Raw genomic sequence first — 21,185 nt, 5'->3', positions numbered from 1 at the left:
CTCTAAGGCGTACTTTGCCCTATGGACGTCTCCTAAATCGCCGGAAATGAGATAATGAATCTCTCCGGGGTTCTACTTCCTCACGGGGTTCGGGATTCGATCTCGGCGGGTTGTTAACTTCGACATGGTTGGTTGCAACCTCTTTCGTCTTAGTAACCCTGGGTGGATTTTGTGTATGGGCAGTGTCAAGTTTCCTTAATAAATCATCCAGTTGTTCTAGGTCTTGAACATTGGCTGCCACAAGAATTTCTTGTACATGCGCCGGAAATTGTAAAGTTACTACCTGTATTAACTCCTGTTCTGGCAAAGGAGGATCAAAGAATTGCATTTTCTTTAATTGAGAAATGAGAAAGTCAGAATATCGTGAAGAATTAATCGCTGTGTTGTATCTCCTGGAGTACAACTGTAGCTTAATCAAATGTTGAATTTCTGAATTCCAAAACCTCTTCAACAAGGCTTCCTTGAACTCATCATAGGTTTTAATGTTAAATTTAAATGCTGTGTACCAATTTAGTGCTTTCCCTTCCAATAATCTAGAAGCTATCCTCAATTGATGATCAGATCGTACTTTATTCTCTTGAAAGTACTCTTCAATGTTGAGAAGAAATTCTTTCGCTGTGTACTCTTCCTTTCCGGAAAATTTTGCAGGTTTATCGTCTGATAATTTTAAAACTGTGGAAATGCTAGAAGTATCTCCGCTAGATCCTTGACACTGGTGTGTAGACACCTCCTTCTCCACCTGAGAGATTCTATTATCAATCGTCTCTATTTTTCCTTGCAATTCGACCTTGATAGTCTTAACTTGTCCACGGATGGAGTTTTCCACGCTCTGGACTTCCTTTTCGAGGTCCTGCTTCACTTCATTTACGTCGCGGCCTATGCGAATGATTTGAGTATGTGCGCTATCTAATTGGGTTTTTACATGCTTATCTCTTTCCTCCTGCTTTGTTTTAAGTAAATTAACCTCATTACTTATTTTCTGAAAGTTAGTCTTAAAAGATTCATGGATATTATCCTGAATAGAGGCTATTTTTGCTTGTGCCTGTGATAACTGACCATGAGATTCTTTAAATTCTGCCTTTAAGCTTTCAACTTCCTTAATCAATTGATGTGAGGTGGGAAATGAATCTTTTAAGTCTTCAACTATTTGTAGTTTAAGGTCCTGTTTTACTGTTTCTAAGTCACAGGTGAGGCGTTCATTTATTTCCGTAAACTTAGAATTAATCTTCGCATTAGTTTCTGAGAATCGTTTTTCAATCTCAGAACCAGCTTTAGTAAGCTTATGTTCCAAATTAGCATTAACTTCGGTAAACTTGGTATTAATTATTTTAGTTACTTGTGTGATACGACTTTCTAAGTTGGCTGTAGTTGCGGCATTAGCCTCATTAATACGAGTGTTAATCCCATTAATACGAGATTCTAAAGTAGTTCCTAATTGAGCAGTTGCAGCATTGGCCTCGTTAATACGAGCTTGTAAATCGGCACCTACTTGAGCATGCGATTTGGCGATACGTTCATTTAAGCTAATCTTAAGAGCTTCAATAGCAGCTAAAATATTTTCCATTTTGATGGTAATGTATTTAAACCAAGCAACAAGAAAATCATAAACCACTTGAAAAGAATTCATGTATCACCATTATTGTCCAATGGTTAAAAGTTCATGTTCAAAGTCATTCAAACATTCTCAAAAAGAAAAATCTCCAAGACATTTCACACAAAAATAAATTATCCCATATCATTGATAACACTTCTTATAATAGAGAAGTTAAATCTTGTTAGAAAGTTCACTGGAATGTTAATAGCTATTCCACACAAAGCACTGGAAATGTATCTGAATTAAATTGCCAAGTCACACGATTTTAGTGCGATTTTGTCTACCACTGCACTTCTTAATTTATTACTAGTACTTCAAAATTGAGCCTAGAATGGTTAAGTGTCAATTTAATTTCTACTGCATTCATAATTAAGTTCTGATATTGCTGAAGCGCTAATTTCTAATTCTACTGCACTCCAAATCGACCCCGACACGACTGGGGCGCCAATTTCTCCCCCTCTCCTCTGTAACAGTAAATGTGGTACTTCGGTAGTCATGAGACGCAGGGCGTGTACCATTCGTTGAAGTGCGTACAGAGGGAGAGGGTTTGTTTAGAAATAAATCTTAAATTTTTTTCCTCTGAGTTTATTAATAAATTCAAAGTCATGTCACCTCTGTACAGCAGATACAGTAGAAAACGTTCCTCGTCCTAGGGCTGGCGATGTCCTTGGATTCCGGCAGCTCCTTTTCCCATACCAGTGAACCACCATTCATCCCCCGATGGAAGTTCTAGAAAATCCATTCGACGTCTTGAAGATCCATACGATGCTGATGAAGGGCGTTGTAAATGATGAACGTGAATGAACATCGTTAAGCCTTGGGGCGAGTTAATACAAAGACTGCTTCTGCACAGATGAGAGGAAAGTTTATTAATGTTTAACAAGGTTCAAACACAAAAGTATCCTTGAGAGTTTATCACACGGTGAAATGTCACTAAATTTTGTCCCGTGTTAAATGAAAGAAGGCCAATAGACTCGAATGAGCATGTAAGTTTAATACTCATAAAAATAAAAGTCCACTCGAAACTTATCGTCGAATTTTAACAGAGTCACTTAAAGTTTGTGGCACTTGGTACAATGTAAAATAATGCCGCACGACTTAGTTCTTTGAAGCACTGTTCAACATAATTCAATTGGATTCGAAAATAAAGATGTTCCACTCGTGAATTAGAACTCATTCACGTATTGATAACAACATAAAATCAAAAGACTAAATTAATCGAGTATTGACAGTCCTCGGTTCGACTGTTCGTAAACTGAATGTTCGTAGAATTGAAATGTGCTGTTTAGTAGAATTGAAATGCACAGTTCACAGTTCATGACTTAAAAATATTTACACAGTTCATGGAATGGTAAAGTAAATTTGGATTCAAACACAGTCTCATAAACTCGAAGTATTTAGTACTCTGTAAGGAGCAAACTGTTCTAAGTCCTGTCCATAACATGAAACTTCAAATTACGAGCACTCGAAAACATTCGCAAGTCTTAGACACTTCTGTAGAATGACAGTCACTTGATGATGTTCAGACGAAGCACAATTTATATCACGTCCCGTCGGAGTAAAAAGTTGTCACTCACAGTATAAAGAAATCCGTACAAGTCCATATTCGACGCGATTAGGTTAAAGTCCACGGACTCGAAGATTAATAGCTGCTTCACGCTCGATCACGGTGCTCGCGAAACGACTGTGTGAACTCCACTGCCTAGCGTGCACATACATACTCAGGCCACACACACTGGCAACACACTGGTCTGCTGAGCGAAGCAGTACGTATTTATATCTGATCCGGGCTTTCACATCTCGTTCCATAACTTTATCGCCTCATGTCAGATTTACGCGAAGCTCGGCAGGAACATAGATAAGGGATCGAGTTACATGGTGATGTTGTTAAATTTGTTTAATTATTATTGTGGGGAATGTTATTACCCATAGAAACTCGAAGAACATTCCACATCAGTCTAGGCTCTGTATCTCGGCAAGGCATGCTGTGACGTCACCCGCTCTCTACGTCACACGCACACAGCTGTTGCTCGCCGTCCAGTCAGTCTTTCGTAGGCGGCCCGGAGCGTAACACGTAAGTTTTTAAAATTTCTATGACGGGGACTTAGCTTGTACCGCCGTTACCGGAACAATATATCGGGACAGATTGCATTTTCAAATTTCTGAAAAATCTCTCTATAATCCCGTGATTTCCCTTCTACAGATGTAGGGCCTATTTTTCAATGCAACCAAATACTCTGTATAGGATATAAGAGAATTTCCTGGTACCGGAAAAAACACAAGTACTCTATTCATGTGATTTACAGCGTCCCTTTTCAACCACTTAATTGTCTGACTTGTTGGCTGAATGGGCAGCGTACTGGCCTTCCGTTCAGAGGGTCCCGGGCTCGATTCCCGGCCGGGTCGGTGACTTTAACCTTCATTGATTAATTCCAATGGCTCGGGGGCTGGGTGTTTGTGCTGTCCGCAACATCCCTGCAACTCACACACCACTCATAACTCTATCCTCCACCGCAATAACACGCGGTTACCTACACGTGGCAGATGCCGCCCACCCTCGTCGAAGGGTCTGCCTTACAAGGGCCACACCCGGCTAGAAATAGCCACACGAAATTATTATTATTATTATTATTAACCACTTACTTAACATGCCCATCATAATTTCATCTCGTTTACAGTGCGCCTGTTATACCTACGCTGATGTACAGACATCTCAGCAGCTATGCTGTTTTCACAGACTCTTATTCACCATGCATTTCTCTAGATATAAAAGCAACATGACTGTCCACACTGTCTTCTCTATAGAAAGAAGTCACTGTCAATACACTGAGCTTCGCATTATTAACGGTAGGCCTATATGTTTCCTACAACAATAAGCATCCATCTATTACCAGGTTACTTTGGATATGTCGAGTTATGGAACAGAACATGTTGTGGACATACTCCATTAAGAAGATTTAATATGCAAGGAATAAGATGAAATGAAACAAAACACGATCACGTATTAAATAGAGAACCCCGAAGATATGAAACATAAAACATCTCTTTTATTTTTGTTGACATATTGAGTTTTGGAACTAACCGACTCAATTTGAAGTAATGGGAAGGATCTCATTTTTGTACACATAACGTGAAATATAGTTGATCGAAATTCGATATGACTCCACTGCCCTCTGTGAGTGGGCACACAAGCGATGTGCATAATGAATCCAGACTAGTGGTCTTTATTTTCAACTGTAGCCTAATATCTTTGTATGGAAATTTGCAGTAAAGATAAGCAAACTGATTTTCTTTGTTTAGCCCTGTAATGCTCAGATATACTACAGTGCATAAAAAGATTTGCTTAGAAAATAATTCCTCCCCTTTTGGTTTTATAATGAGGCTCTGTTCTTGCTAAGTACACACATTCATTTCTCAATCCATTATTGTGCTTATAAACTTGCTTGATTTTTATACTAGAACTTCATTGTTGAGATATAAGTTGCTGTGTTATGAACTATCGGTGTCAATAGTAGTAAGTGTGAATGCTCCCCTTTTCATACTCGTGTTTCATTTGGAAAATATCAATTGATGTGCAATCTTAGCTTGTCGTTGTGTGTTGTTGGGAGCGTGCTTAACACTGCTCCGTATCCTGACGGCCCATAAGAGACAATCAGATATATATTTGCCATGTTAAATAAATTATATTCAGATAAATTTCAGTCAGGCTTTGTAAAAGTAGCAGATTGCCGAACAGTTGAGACCCGAAGTCCATGGAGGCATAAAGTCGCTGTATGTTGCGCGATGCTTGCTTTCGACCGTGGGAAATGTTCAGCGTTACAAGAAGTTAGCACATCGCGGCACGTGTAGAAGTCGTTGGCCAAGAGTAGCATTCAGCCAATTACGAAGCGAGGGTGTGGCCAATATGAATTCTGGACCGCAAGGAATGAAAATCCGAGGTTGATCAACATGGATATCTGCGTGAAGAGTACACTAATATAGAGGAGTCAGTTCTGTTAGTTGATGGATTTCCACAGGTCTGAAAGTGAGAAACAATAAGGAATACGCTATAGCAATTATCTGAGTCACTGTTAAGTCATCAGGAGTGTGTTTAATGTTAATTTTATATTTAAGATAAAAGTCATTGCGAATAACAAGCACGCTGATTGGTTGATCATTTGAACATACGGGAATCCCATAGCTACAACGGCGTTAGCTGAGCTTCTTAAGCGTCCCACTCATTGGGAGCGTAATTCTGATTGTGTGAGTCGCCAGGAGCGTTCATTCTGTTTGTGTGAGTCGCCGTGAAGTGAACATCGTTCCATACTGCGCTTATATCTGTGGGCGAATATTGCCACGTGGGCAGACATCTAACAGTGTAAGGTCTTTTCGAGCAACAAACAGTGCATTTAATTGTGAAAAGTGTTAAGTAAACTGATACAGTGATAAATTGCCGATTGCATTATGTCGCAAAGATTTACTCTAAAGTAACAGACGGTAATGTCAGCCGCAGACTGGTGAGTGAAGGAGAGACGCTCAGCTGCATTGTATTTTCGGGTCGGTCGTGTATCGCGAAGGACTTTCGTACCGAACCGCGAGCCGCTCTAACTAACTGTGTTAAACCCTAAACATGTGTGTTCTGAATTTTACGTGTGCTTGTTCTGTCAGATTAATGTTGGCTTAATTCACAGCTGACAAGGGTTTATTCGGCACGTGCACATAGAGCGGTGAAGAGGTATTTACCTGAAGTCTTCTCTGTTGCAGTGTACAGGAAATTTCATCAAGAAGATGGCACCGCCCTTAGAAGAAAGAAGATTGTTTCCATGTGTTAAATACGTATTGAAGATGGAGTAACAAAATACCGGAGCGGGGATGTGAGCCGCTGCCGATGTCCAGGGACTTGCCAAAGATAAGACGCATGTTTTTAATTTAGATGGCATGTTATATGGATTATGAACAATACCGTACTAGTGAGGCTTAGTGTAGGGATTTTCTTTAACGTAATTTTTGCCGCACGGCATGTGTTTATTTTACATTTATGATGCTGTAAATATGGATAGGAGGGAATTGCATGATTTCTCTATATTTTTTTACTTTACGATTAGTTAGATGGGATATTGAGGGAGATGTTAGGATTTATTTTGTTTTGTGCCATTATGCATGTTACGTAGCTTAAGGTTTTTCCAATATTCTTGTTTGTTAGAGATAGGAGGATTAGATTGCCAAGATCATCCACTTTCCGAATTAAACACTTGCGGCGTTGAGAGTAAATTCAATTTTTCCGTTTAGAAAGATTAGTAACAGATAGGTTGCATGACGCATGTTATTTCAGGAGCTGTGACTTGTGTGCAGCCGTATATGCAACGTTGACTAGAAAAGGATTCTTCCAATGTGGGTTGGGAACTGTTTCGTACAATTATTTGAGTGGGAATCGAACCCGGATTTATAATGAGAAAGGCTGATGAGATTGTAAGAAATACAAGAGAATTTAATGCATGCTGATTTATGAAGCTGATTATGCAGGCCGATTGCATGCCTGATGTGATAAGAATTGTGTGCAGTGAGAATAGTCCTGAAATTGTATTCTGAGAGATTATTGAGAATCAGAATTGACGGGAAATTAATGTCAGGCTAGTGAATATTATGTGTGTGTGTCGAATTATAATAGCATGCTAGTAAGACGTACGACTGTATGTGAATTTCCGAGCAGTTGAGGAAATACGAGCCTGCCTTACAGGTTTACTTATCAGCCGTGTTTATATAGACAGTGTGAAATGAGATGTCGTTTCCGTAATATGATCTTGTCGAACAGTGACCCAGTCCTCAGAGAAGTATTGAGTTTTTAACATTTCTTTTCAGCCCACAGCAAAGCAGGAAATATGTGACAGAGAAAGGCACTTTCCGGTGCGCAAATGAAGCAGAGGAACGCAATGTTGCCCATTGCTTTCAACATGTTTATTAAAGTATATTATTTCTCTTATAGGATGGTGTTTTGTGCAATTTCATGTTGTTTTGATATGTTGCCTTGTTGTTTAATGGGGAACAGGCCGAGTGTTTGGAAGGGTAATAGGGAGGTACATTCAGGGAAACGGGATGGCCTAGGGAGCGGTGGTAAGGGAACAGGGAACTGGAAATCAAGTAGGGGTGACATAAAATTGTTAGTGTTGAACTGTAGAAGTATTGTGAAGAAAGGAATAGAATTAAGTAATTTAATAGATATATATTTACCAGATATTGTAATAAAAGTTGAATCATGGCTGAGAAATGATATAATGGATGCAGAAATTTTCTCACGGCACTGGAGTGTGTATCGTAGAGATAGAATAGGAAGGGTGGGAGGGGGAGTGTTCATTCTGGTGAAAGAAGAATTTGTAAGCTATGAAAAAGTTAAAGATGAGACACATGAAATTCTAGGTGTAAGGCTCAATTCTAAAGATAAAATGCAACTTGATATATTTGAAGTGTACAGATCGGGAAAGGGTAGCACTGACGCGGATTCGGAATTATTTGATAGGATAGTCAGCTATGTGGGAAACGACATGGAAAGAAATGTGATTGTAGCTTGAGATCTGAATTTGCCAGATGTCAATTGGGAAGGAAATGCGAACGACAGGAAGCATGACCAACAAATGGCAAATAAGTTAATATGGGAAGGACAACTGATTCAGAAGGTGATGGAACCAACCAGAGGGAAAAATATCCTGGATGTGGTGCTGATAAAACCAGATGAGCTCTATAGGGAAAGTGAAGTAATAGATGGTATTAGTGATCATGAAGCTGTTTTTATGGTAGTTAAAAATAAATGTGATAGAAAGAAAGGTCTTAAAAGTAGGACTGTTAGGCAGTACCATATGGCTGATAAAGCAGGCATGAGGCAGTTTCTAAAAAGTAACTATGATCGGTGGAAGACGGTAAATAAAAATGTAAACAGACTCTGGGATGGGTTTAAAGAAATTGTTGAGGAATGCGAAAACAGGTTTGTACCTTTAAGAGTGGTAAGGAATGGTAAAGACCCACCTTATTATAATAGAGAAATAAAGAGACTAAGAAGGTGGTGCAGACTGGAAAGAAATAGAGTTAGAAATGGCTGTGGAAGTAAGGAGAAATTGAAGGAACTTACTAGAAAATTGAATCTAGCAAAGAAGGCAGCTAAGGATAACATGATGGCAAGCATAATTGGCAGTCATACAAATTTTAGTGAAAAATGGAAGGGTATGTATAGGTATTTTAAGGCAGAAACAGGTTCCAAGAAGGACATTCCAGGAATAATTAATGAACAAGGGGAGTGTGTATGTGAAGATCTTCAAAAGGCAGAAGTATTCAGTCAGCAGTATGTAAAAATTGTTGGTTTCAAGGATAATGTCGAGATAGAGGAGGAGACTAAGGCCAAAGAAGTAATAAAATTTACATATGATAACAATGACATTTACAATAAGATACAAAAGTTGGAAACTAGAAAAGCGGCTGGAATTGATCAGATTTCTGGGGATATACTAAAGACAATGGGTTGGGATATAGTACCATATCTGAAGTACTTATTTGATTATTGTTTGGTCGGAGGAGCTATACCAGATGAATGGAGAGTTGCTATAGTAGCCCCTGTGTATAAAGGAAAGGGTGATAGACATAAAGCTGAAAATTACAGGCCAGTAAGTTTGACATGCATTGTATGTAAGCTTTGGGAAGGCATTCTTTCTGATTATATTAGACGTGTTGTGAAATTAATAACTGGTTCGATAGAAGGCAATTCGGTATTAGGAAAGATTATTCCACTGAATCTCAACTTGTAGGATTCCAGCAAGATATAGCAGATATCTTGGATTCTGGAGGTCAAATGGACTGTATCGTGATTGACCTGTCTAAAGCATTTGATAGGGTGGATCATGGGAGACTACTAGCAAAAATGAGTGCAATTGGACTAGACAAAAGAGTGACTGAATGGGTTGCTATATTTCTAGAAAATAGATCTCAGAGAGTTAGAGTAGGTGAAGTTTTGTCTGACCCTGTAATAGTTGAGAGGGGAGTTCCTCAGGGCAGTGTTATCGGACCTTTATGTTTTCTTATATATATAAATGATATGAGTAAAGGAGTGGAATTGGAGGTAAGGCTTTTTGCGGATGATGTTATTCTCTATAGAGTGATAAATAAGTTACAAGATTGTGAGCAACTGCAACGTGACCTCGAAAATATTGTGAGATGGACAGCAGGCAATGGTATGATGATAAACGGGGTTAAAAGTCAGGTTGTGAGTTTCACAAATAGGAAAAGTCCTCTCAGTTTTAATTACTGCGTTGATGGGGTGAAAGTTCCTTTTGGGGATCATTGTAAGTATCTAGGTGTTAATATAAGGAAAGATCTTCATTGGGGTAATCACATAAATGGGATTTTAAATAAAGGGTACCGATCTCTGCACATGGTTATGAGGGTGTTTAGGGGTTGTAGTAAGGATGTAAAGGAGAGGGCATATAAGTCTCTGGTAAGACCCCAACTAGAGTATGGTTCCAGTGTATGGGACCCTCACCAGGATTACCTGATTCAAGAACTGGAAAAAATCCAAAGAAAAGCAGCTCGATTTGTTCTGAGTGATTTCCGACAAAAGAGTAGCGTTACAAAAATGTTGCAATGTTTGGGTAGGGAAGAATTGAGAGAAAGAAGACGAGCTGCTCGACTAAGTGGTATGTTCCGAGCTGTCAGCGGAGAGATGGCGTGGAATGACATTAGTAGACGAATAAGTTTGAATGGCGTTTATAAAAGTAGGAAAGATCACAATATGAAGATAAAGTTGGAATTCAAGAGGACAAACTGGGGTAAATATTAATTTATAGGAAGGGGAGTTAGGGATTGGAATAACTTACCAAGGGAGATATTCAATAAATTTCCAATTTCTTTGAAATCATTTAGGAAAAGGCTAGGAAAGCAACAGATAGGGAATCTGCCACCTGGGCGACTGCCCTAAATGCAGATCAGTATTGATTGTTGATTGATTGAGTGCTGAGTGAATGTTTGTGGTCATTCTAGTTCTTACTAGACCCGTTTGGTGAACCGCGTTTCACGTTGAGTCAATGTAGTACCGGTAGTACTGTAGTTTTCCCTTTCCTAATCCAATGAGATTTGAAATATTTTAATTATGTTGTGATTATTGTAAATATAGCGTAGGGAAATTCCACTAGTATTTTTCGTAGTTCATATCATGTCCCATTGCGGCTTAATTTTCGTTTAATGGTAAATTTTGCGGCAACTTCCCTGAATTTCAATCCGTATTATTATGATACTTAAAATCGTGCTACTCTATACGAATACAGATATGAACATGAACATTGAACAATCTCGTGAAGTTATTTTTGACGTTCATAACTATTTAATGTTGTGTTTGAACTTTCATTTTTGCATTTAATTGATTGCGTACTTAACGTTTTGTTGTCCATTTTCTTTTCAATTTCATTTCTGTGATATTTTTATAATCGTTTTATTATTTGAATGTCATTTGTTATAGTATGTTTCGGGGTTATTTTATGGAATAAACTCATCCTACCCCATAATATTGTTTCTTATTCGAGATAAACCTCCATTATTCCTGTCATATACTTATAGTTAAGTGATAAACTTCGACATCTAGACTTACCCTTCGACAATCAACCTACTTCTCTGCCCAAACCTGAGTTAGTCGGATGTCTAATCAGGAATGGAGGCATCGTCCTAGAGCAGGGCCATCCAAACAGCGCTCCCCGAGCGCTAGCGCTCTGGCCGCGCTCCAAGCCAGTGCTCCGAGCGCTTTGAGGGAAGGTAGTTTCGGTAGTGGAGGGAGGAGCTTGGCTGGCTGAGCGAGCGGTCTGCCCGCCGGGCCGAAGAGAGCAGCCGATTTTTTATTGTGCCACCAAGATTTTATGTGTTAAAAAACACAATTTGTAACACCACTACCGTGCCAACCTCAGGGATGATTACGGTGATTTGACAGACGCCAGTCGCCAATCGAAGTTGGAAGGATTGAAAGAAAATTTCAAGCAGCACTGTTCTGTATTGTTGTTTTAATTTTTAAATGCTTGTTTATAAACGGGAATGAATAAATGATTGAATTATCTGAAGAACACAAAAGTTGTGACTTACCGTATTTTTGTCTGACAGGAGATTGAGGAGAGTGAGGTTGGTGAACCCACTTTACGAACAAGCTACAAATGCTCGTCGCAAATTGCCAAAGCTGGGAAACCCTTCGCGAAAGGGAATGTAATCGAGGAGTGCCTAATGGACGCGGCGGCATGTATTTGTCCTATGAAGCTATTTGAGAAATTTCACGAAATATCTCTTTCTCCTCACACTGTGGCTCGCAGAATAGACAATATGGCCGTTGATATGGAACAACAATTAATGGAGAAGGCAGCAAATTTTGTATCCTTTTCCATCGCCCTCGACGAAACAACCGACATTGCGGTCACAGCTCAGCTCGTTATTTTCATTCGAGGGTGGATGACGATATTCGGCTCACCGAGGATTTCCTAGACTTGGTAGCTCTCAAAGACACCACTACCGGTTTCGATATTTTCAAAGCAGTGGGGGGGGGGGTGTTTTTCAGTCAATGGGATTAAAATGGAAGCGGTTCACGAGTGTAACGACGGATTAAGCATCTGCATTACGTAGTCTACGAACGGGGTCCCTCAGCTATGTAAAATTAAAAATGACTGAGAGCGGTACTACCCTAATGGCGGCGATCCAGTGCTAGATACACCAGGAGGCAATCTGTGCAAAAGTCGCCAAGCCTAAAGACGTAATCGGAACAGTTGTGCGAGTGGTAAATTTTCTTCGATCCTATGGACTCACGCACCGTCAATTCAAAGAGTACCGGGCGAGTTGACCGTGCAGTTAGGGGCGCGCAACTGTGAGCTGGCATTCGGGAGATAGTGGGTTCGAACCCCACTGTTGGCAGCCCTGAAATGGTTTTCCGTGGTTTCCCATTTTCACACCGGGCAAATTCTGTGGCTGAACCTTAATTAGTACCTTAATTAAGGCCACGGCCGCTTCCTTCCCATTCCTGGGCCTTTCTTGTCCCATCGTCGCCATAAGACCTACCTGTGTCTGTGCGACGTAAAGCAAATAGCAAAAAAAATCAAAAAAAATTCAAAGAGTTCTTGGATGACTTCGAAGTGGAGTATCCGGATATCCCGTGCCATGCAGAAGTAAGATGGCTGAGCAAGACGAAGGTGCTTCATCGAGTTTTTTGTTTGCGGAATGCAATAGATACATTTTATTTATATAATAGTGCACAAATGTGCATTAAGAATACATTAATCTTTAGCATATTCTATAAAGATTTTGTTCTCTTGTTGCACTTGCTGAAATGATAGCGATCGCAATGTTTGTCACACAACATACACACACAATGTAGAGACGGTTCATGGAAGGTATCTATTCCATGACACGAAAGGGCGGCCCGAAATTCTTTTGCGTAATCCTAAGTGGGTGGTGGACTGGGTCTTTTTAAGTGACTTTACTGCCCATCTTGAACACTTCGCTCACCGAGCTCGATAGCTGCAATCTCTTAAGTGCGACCAGTATCCAGTATTCGGGAGATAGTAGGTTCGAACCCCTCTGTCGGCAGCCCTGACGATGGTTTTCCGTGGTTTCCTATTTTCACACCTTAATTAAGGCCACGGCCGCTTCCTTCCCAGTCCTAGCCCTTTCCTGCCTGATCGTCGCCATAAGACATATCTGTGTCGGTGCGACGTAAAGCCAATAGCAAAAAAAAAGAACTTGGCTTCAGGGCGAAAAGCACAATATCTGCGATTTGGTGGAAGAAATGTAAACGTTCAAAAGAAAATTGATTTTGTGGGAAAACCAGTTGCGTGCAAGGAACACAGGACATTTTCCATTGCTTGAAGCAGTGAAATAAGGTGTCGACTTTGATGAGTACTTGCAGGCAATTCGCCAATTACAAGAAGAATTTGAAAAGAGATTTTCAGAATTATCAGAACCCCAAGCGGTGTTAGATGTAATTGTTCGAACATTTTCTCTTGGTGCATACAGTGTTCCACAGGTATTTCAATTAGAGTAGCTTGAACTGCAGTGCAATGTTCGTCTTAAAGACCGCTTTCTAATGTCACGAAGTTTGGAAGAATTTTATAGTGGCTTTCCACAAGAAGAATACCCCCTTTTGTATAAACATGCATCTAAAGTTCTGTCAATGTTCGGCTCAACGTATATTTGTGAGCGTTTCTTTTCAGTTCTTAAGCTTACCAAAAGTAAACATCGTGCAACGATGAGCGATAGAAACTCGCGTAATTGTTTAAGGATATAGGTATAATATTAGTAAAATTGTTAATTTTCCTCTCAGATATGTTCAAATTTCAGTTTTGAATAAATCGCATTACTGCATTCCCTACTTAACACTTGATTTTGTTTCCTGCATATTCCATACGTCGGAGTACCTTTCGATTTGTATATGCGGTATATTGGTTATGGCAAAACAGCCTTATCAATATGATGTCAACAAACCCACAAAAGCCGACGGACGCACGACTGTAGGTACGTATCTAGTCAGCGCGGTTCGAACATCGTCTGTCTCAGGTCTCCTCGCTGCCACACTGTAGTGGTGGTAGGGGAAGGAGCGCTAGTCTGACTGCCCAGTGCTCCCCGAGCTCGGGCGCGCTCTCGGAGCGCAACAGCTGGATGGCCCTGTCCTAGAGGGTTCGGTACAGAACCGGTACTGTGTTTTTAATGTCATTGAAATATTTTAGACACCTCATATAATAAACTACTGTCTATTAGATGGAATATTCTCGACTTTATACTTGTGTACTCGAATTAATGTTGTCTAATAGAGGTCTCAGAAATTTTCGTAGTAGAAGAAGAAGTGGTTTTACCGTCTTTACACTTTCTACACTTAAATTCACTGATGAACATGTATTTCGAAAGAAAAAAAAAACGTACACCTCTTAGTAACTCTCTCCGGGGCAAGTATTGCGCAGCGGAGGTGACAAATTCCGTCGTTCACTTGAGAAGTGCCACAGACGATGATTTTTGGTATCTGATGGCTCCTTGATCTTGAAAACGAATAAGACACAATGTTGGACTTCGAGTAGCTGGAGAAGAGATATGTTCTAAACAGCCTTCATAGTCCGTTTGTTCTTCTGCCACACGCACTTAGAATTATGCTACTATAGCTACAGAAATACCAGACATTTTAGCTGCTAATCTTGAAACAAATTTATCATATTTATATAGCAGCCAATTCTTTACAATCAAGTATTGTTCAAACAAATTTGATGTAATTTACCTTGCAAGGGTTTTTGTAATGATGAGCATTATTTGCTCAGGAAGCTGCGGAATTTGCACACATTCGCGACTTTCGTGTGTTCTATCTTTTTCTTCCATCTGGGACTCTGGTATGCATAGTGTGGTTCTTCTCTTTGTCCCTAAGCTCAACATTGCCATGTTTTGATGCCGCAATGATAGGCTATCACTCACTGACGAGTATGATTGTCTTCCTCAGATGTTACTGTTGAGTCTGTGAGTTCTCAGGCCAATCCTTCCACAGTGGTAGCAAACATAGCCACAGTTGTTGAAATACCAGTATGGAGCGTTGTTTCGATTGCGTTAAAGCATGACCTTGGGTCCATAATGTCATTGTATTCCTCTTGGCGTCTTAGGTAGCCGAAGAAGGGGTCGATGTCATCGCTTGTTAGGTTCCTCGTCAATGCATAATGCAAATGTATACTTATGATGTATTTTACGCAGGCCACAGTTGATTGGGTACCGGTAGTCAAGATCTATGCCTGATACATTTCCCTCGTGAATCTTTTTACTTTCTGTGAATGCATTTGAATTTTTTTTAATATATGACAGGAAATCATTAATTAACCAGCTGAGGCGTTCATCTTCAGTACTAAAAGATGCTCGTTTGTTCTTATTCCTGGAATATGCCCCATGTGAGGTGTCGCAGATGTCATGCGCATCGAACAATTTCATAAAATGCTCCATAAAACAAATGGTTTATTTTAAACTGTCTGTCTTTCATGCTTTCGAGACAAAGCACCTCCATACTTTTCAAACCAGAGATTGTTTCATGGGAAAATACAACATTTTTAGCTCTTGATACATTCATTTTCTCCAAATTTGCTGGGCAAGTTATTATTCTGGTTGGTTTCCTAATTTAAGATTTCTGAGTTTGATGAAGCCTCTCAAATAATCGCCGGTCACGGTATCATTGTTTACAAAAAAGTCCAGTGACAAATTTTGGGATCACACAATTTTTATGACGTAACTGGGATCAAAACTTAGGAACAGAGGCCTAATTTCATCAGCTGGAACTCATATCTCATGCGTAATACTTCCTCTGCATACTGTTTCGAACATTGAACATTCAGTGGATACTTATGAAACGAAATTCCACTACCTTTAATTGCTCGTGAATAAACCATGACTGGAACTGCGAATGCTTAACATCAGACGAATACACACATTCACAACCAACTCACTTAATAAACACGTTTAAAGGCGCGAACCTGGTAGACAGGGAGCAAGAAAGCGATCCTAGCGGCACGGCATTGAACTTCGATAGCATCTTACGGGCTCTATTCAAGGCCTTGTATTATAAAGTAGGCAACAGACACGCTCACAAAGGCGATCGTGAAGTTGAGAACCAACATTTTACAACAACTAAGAATATAGGTATTAATCACAGCTTAATACGAGCATTATTCCACTTGTAGGTGTCAGGCAGTACAGTAATTTAAGATAATTTCGTTATGAATTTATAAATTATGTTGGTATTCAGATATAAATATTTGTAGTTTCTATGTATATAGTAGATGTTTAAGACTTTCCATTGGGGAGTAGGTATGAAATTAACTCGTCTCCATGTTACATCGTTTATATGTAACAGATTGACAGTTCTCTGGATAAACTATCAGTTAAGTTACCGGTACGCTATGTAACCTGCAAGTTATTGTTCTTATTTTTTTTACAATATGTTTTAGGTCGCACCGATGCAGATAGGTCTTATAACGACGATAGGATATGAAAGGGGTAGTTGTGGTAGGGAAGCGACCGTGGCCTTAATATAGGTATAACCCCAGCATTTGCCTGGTGTGAAAATGGGAAACCACGGAAAACCATCTTCGGGGCTGCCGTCAGTGGGGTTCGAACCCACTATTTCTCGAATGCAAGTTGATGCCTTCGTGACCCAAGCCACATAGCCATTTTCTCGGAGAATAAAGTTACACCCATGTTCATAAAAACCAGAACACCTTTTAAGACTAGAGATAGAGAGTTCATATTCACAGGACATGTGCATTGGTATGTTATGAAGAAATGATTAGTATTTGAACTATGTCGGATCTCAGGTTCAAGGTTCACATCGATATCTCGGCGCACCACCACCTATTGGTAAAATGTGCCTACGGCTCTCGTTGTCGTTGTAAACGGATCAGTGTGACTCGAGCAGACGTATGCGAGAACCGTACCGTCAAATGAGTGAGTTTGAAGGAGGATGCATTATTGGCATGAGAGAACGTGACGCATCCATCTGGGAAATTGTGTATAAGCATGCTAGACTACAATGATGTATGGAACGACGTCACTGGGGACAGGAATGGTAGCAGATAGTGTTTTCGGCAAATTCAGGTTCTGTTTGCTTGAAAATTATGGCCGCATTTTGCTTCGCCGCAGACAGGGTGAGAGGCTTCACATTCGCACAAGACAAAGAGCGCTAATTCAAGGTCTTATGGTGTGGGGTGCTGTTGGGTACAACCACACATCACAGTTGGTGCGTGTCCAGAGCACTGTGACTAGTTTGACCTACAGTACGTGAATGACATCCTGCGACCCGTAGCCATACACTTTTTGCACGACACCCTAGGCGCCATTTTTCAGCAGGACAATGTGCGACGACATGTTGCTTGTTGTCACAGGATGTCAGGCTGTTGCCCTGGCCTACCCGATCACCGGACTTGTCGCCAATGGGATATGGTGAAACGACGGGTTGTGGCGCTGTGACCCAATGCCAACCACCAAAGATGAACTGTGAAACCAGGTGACGGCAGCATGGATGGCTATGCCCCAGGACGCCATTCGCGCCTTATACGCGTCGATACCATCACGCATGGAATAAGTTATCAGTGCCCAAGGAGGACCCAGTGCCTACTAGGCAACAGGACACATGCTGAGCCTAGGTGACTGAGTGATACTCGTTTCTGCAGAACATTTTTTTTTTAAAATGCTATTTGTTCGGGGCGTCGACCCTTGTGGATCCTTTGCCCCTACTGGCACCATATTGTATGAACCTGCGTGTTATTGGAATGGTGGTAGTTTGGAATGTTGTGTGTGAGGAAAGGAAAATTAAGGACGTCATAAACATCCGGTCCCCAGGCCAGGGATATTATCATTACAATTAAAGAGCTCTGACCGGGCCGGGAATTGAACCCGGGGACGGCGGGTGATAGGCGGGGCCGGACGCTGCAGACCATACTAATGAACATGTCCTGTGAATACGAACTTCCTTTGTCTTTCAAGGTGTTTTGATTTTTATGATCAAGAGTGTATATCACTACTGTGGACCAAATTATTATATTCATTCGAGTTTGGAGGTTGTTTATGAAATAACCAATAGGCCTAGAGAAAAACCAGTAACACCATTATTTTCCTCGTTTTTTCACGTTGGTTATGTACTTTTGGAATTTTAAATGTATACTTTAATAATTTTTATGGCAGGAAGTGTCTGTTTTTAAACGTGGTTCAACCATATGCCAAGTTTAAGCAAGTATTTCTCAAAAACACATTATATGATTGAATTCAAATTTTAACACATTATACAATTGAATGTTTGATGTATTGTTCATAAATTTCAGAATTGTATGTTCACAAGGAAAAAGTTCTTATCAATTTTGTAAGACAACATTTTCTCGGCTCAGCGCGGTTGGCTAATTGCATTCTTGGTTGCATTGTATCTTTATATATTATATGGTTATGCTGCATGGCAGTAAAATACGTAAATGAATTTATTTCCTTTATATCAGTTTGTATTTATATATTGAATAGAATTATGAGCGTCACTGGCTGGCCGGTACAAGGAAAGACGTGAGTTGTAAACACATCGGTAGAAGTACGCAACCGTTTTACACAGTGGGTGTCTGCGCCTGCGCGCAACGTTTCGGCGACAACTGTTTTGCCCAGCGCCAGCACTAATTTCTATTCTCAGATTTCATCTTTTGAATAAATCAAAGTCTCACTTTCAAAACGGGAAAGTTCAGTTTTCTCCACGAAGAATACACAGCACGAAAGGTGATGACGTAGTATATATTCGTATAATTGCACTGCGTGAGCATCGTTCACCAACATATAATCTCTGCTTTTACGTGTCTGATGGGAGACTGTGGAATTCACTTCCAGTTAGCGTATGAGCTCCACTTCCTTAGTCTATTTTAACCTGTCTTGCTGAGATATCCTATTAAATACCAGCTAAAGCTCCCATTCTGCGCACAGATTTACAAGAAAGAATTAAAAAGGTTAAATAAAGGTGGCCTGCACGTATACGTGTGACTTACAACGCACTCTGGTGTATAATATTTACAACCGTCTCATTGGGTGTCCACTTAACCCTTGCCTATGAGACAAGTGCTAATCACGTAGGCAAGGAAGTGGCACCAATGTCGGACTCAGCTCGGGACCCGCAGTCACTAAACCACAACTCACAATAGAATGTTAGCAAATATTTGACCATAGACCTATATGAAATTGGGATACTGTTAGGAGTATAATAAGAGATGTGAAGTACAGGACTTGTGTAATCTATACCTACTAAACACGAATGCTAAGCCTACACAAAATTAAAAGATAGAATCTCGCAATGTAATATTATAAGCTCACCGGATAAAGAAAAAAGTCACCCTAGTGCACACGCACATGTGGATCGTTAAGCCTGTACAGATGCCGCAGCTCAACCGCACGCGTATTGCCCCTACGGGAGCATAAGGCAGCAGCCATCAGTGAGACATTGATGTTTCAAGCGAGCAGTGTACGTGAACATTATGTGACAGATTGGCAAAAAGGGCAATTGTGTCATGCGGTGCGTGAAGTTGTTGGATTAGCTGGTTCTTCGCAGCGGATCAACAAGCAATGGTGTACTACACGGGGCCACGAAACGCGACGTCAGAATTTTGTTCGGAAAAGTTCCTGACTGAGAGGGACCGGGCCGCTTTTCACGGCTCGTGAATCAAAATCGCTTCCAAACCGGACAGGAATTCCTGCAGACAGCGAATGAAGGTCCATCCCAGCCTGTTAACGAGAGAACATTGCGACGGGAACTGCATACAATGAACATTTGGAGTCGATCAGCTCGCAAGGGGCCATTACGCACACAGGCCTTACCTACACCATCATTTAATTTATATGGGATGTTCCTTTTAATATATCGGCGACTTAAAAGTGTATTGCTTATCGTTGGCGATGTATCGATATTGTTTCAATGTGTCGGTATATTATATACAATACATATCGATTATCGAAAAGAGGTTTTAATTATATTGCGATATCAATATGTGTATGTTGGGTATTCAGCCAGAAGGCTGGTTTGATCCTCTACAGCTCCACCAACAACTGTCATAGATAGCCTAAGTGTCACTGAAGAGGCATACGAGGGAAATGAGGAGTGAGGTAGTTTCCTCACTGAGCCAGAAGTTGGTATTACATAACAGTCTGCCAAGCTCACTGAAATGCATACACCAACCGACCCTTTGAGCGATATTTCACACCATTCATAACAGGGACTGGCTGCATAAGGAAGCGTATTACTAGAATCGCTCATACCTCGGTCACCTTCATATTGTCAAAGTCAAGGAAGAGACTGAGACAGGTCAATGAAAGTATCGGTATTTCTATTATTTTCCCCGTCCCTACACCACACATCGGCCAAAACCTCAATTTAGAAACAAAGCAGTGCGGAGCATAAGATACATTTCTACTCTCAGATTTAGCCTTTTGAATGAATCAAAGCCCCAGTTCAGTTTCCTCCACGAGCAATACACAGCCGAAAAGTGATGACGTTCATCGTTCATTAACATATACTCTCTGTTTTCAAGCGTCTGATTGGAGACTATGGAATTCGCTTACAGTTAGCGTGGGAGCTCTGTTCTAACTGGTCTTGCTGAGATATCCTATTAAATACCAGCTAAAGTTTCGTTCTGCGCACGGATTAATAAGAAATATTATAAAGGCTAAATAAAGGTGGCCTGCAGGTATACGAGTGACTTACAACGCACTCTTGTGTACAATATTTACAACGTCTCATCGGGTGCCCACTTAACCATTGGCTACGAGACAATTAGTACTAATCACGTAGGCACGACTTAACACTAGAGAGGAAGATCACACAGGAAGGATTACAGGAGTAGCCAGGAAAATGTAAGTGGCACCAATGTCGGACTCAGCTCGGGACCCGCGGTCGCCGAATCATAACTTATATTAAAATATTAGAAAATATTTGACTATAGGCCTATATGAAAATGGGACACTGTTAGGAATATAATAATAAAAGTAACTGAATAAGAGATGTGAAGTATAATACTACGCAAAATGAAATGTGTAATCTTTTTTTTTGTTTTGCTATTGGCTTTACGTCGCACCGACA

The sequence above is a fragment of the Anabrus simplex genome, chromosome 8 (genome assembly GCF_040414725.1).
Source record: "Anabrus simplex isolate iqAnaSimp1 chromosome 8, ASM4041472v1, whole genome shotgun sequence".
In the NCBI taxonomy this organism is placed as follows: Eukaryota; Metazoa; Arthropoda; class Insecta; order Orthoptera; family Tettigoniidae; genus Anabrus; species Anabrus simplex.
This window is presented reverse-complemented; position numbering follows the sequence as displayed.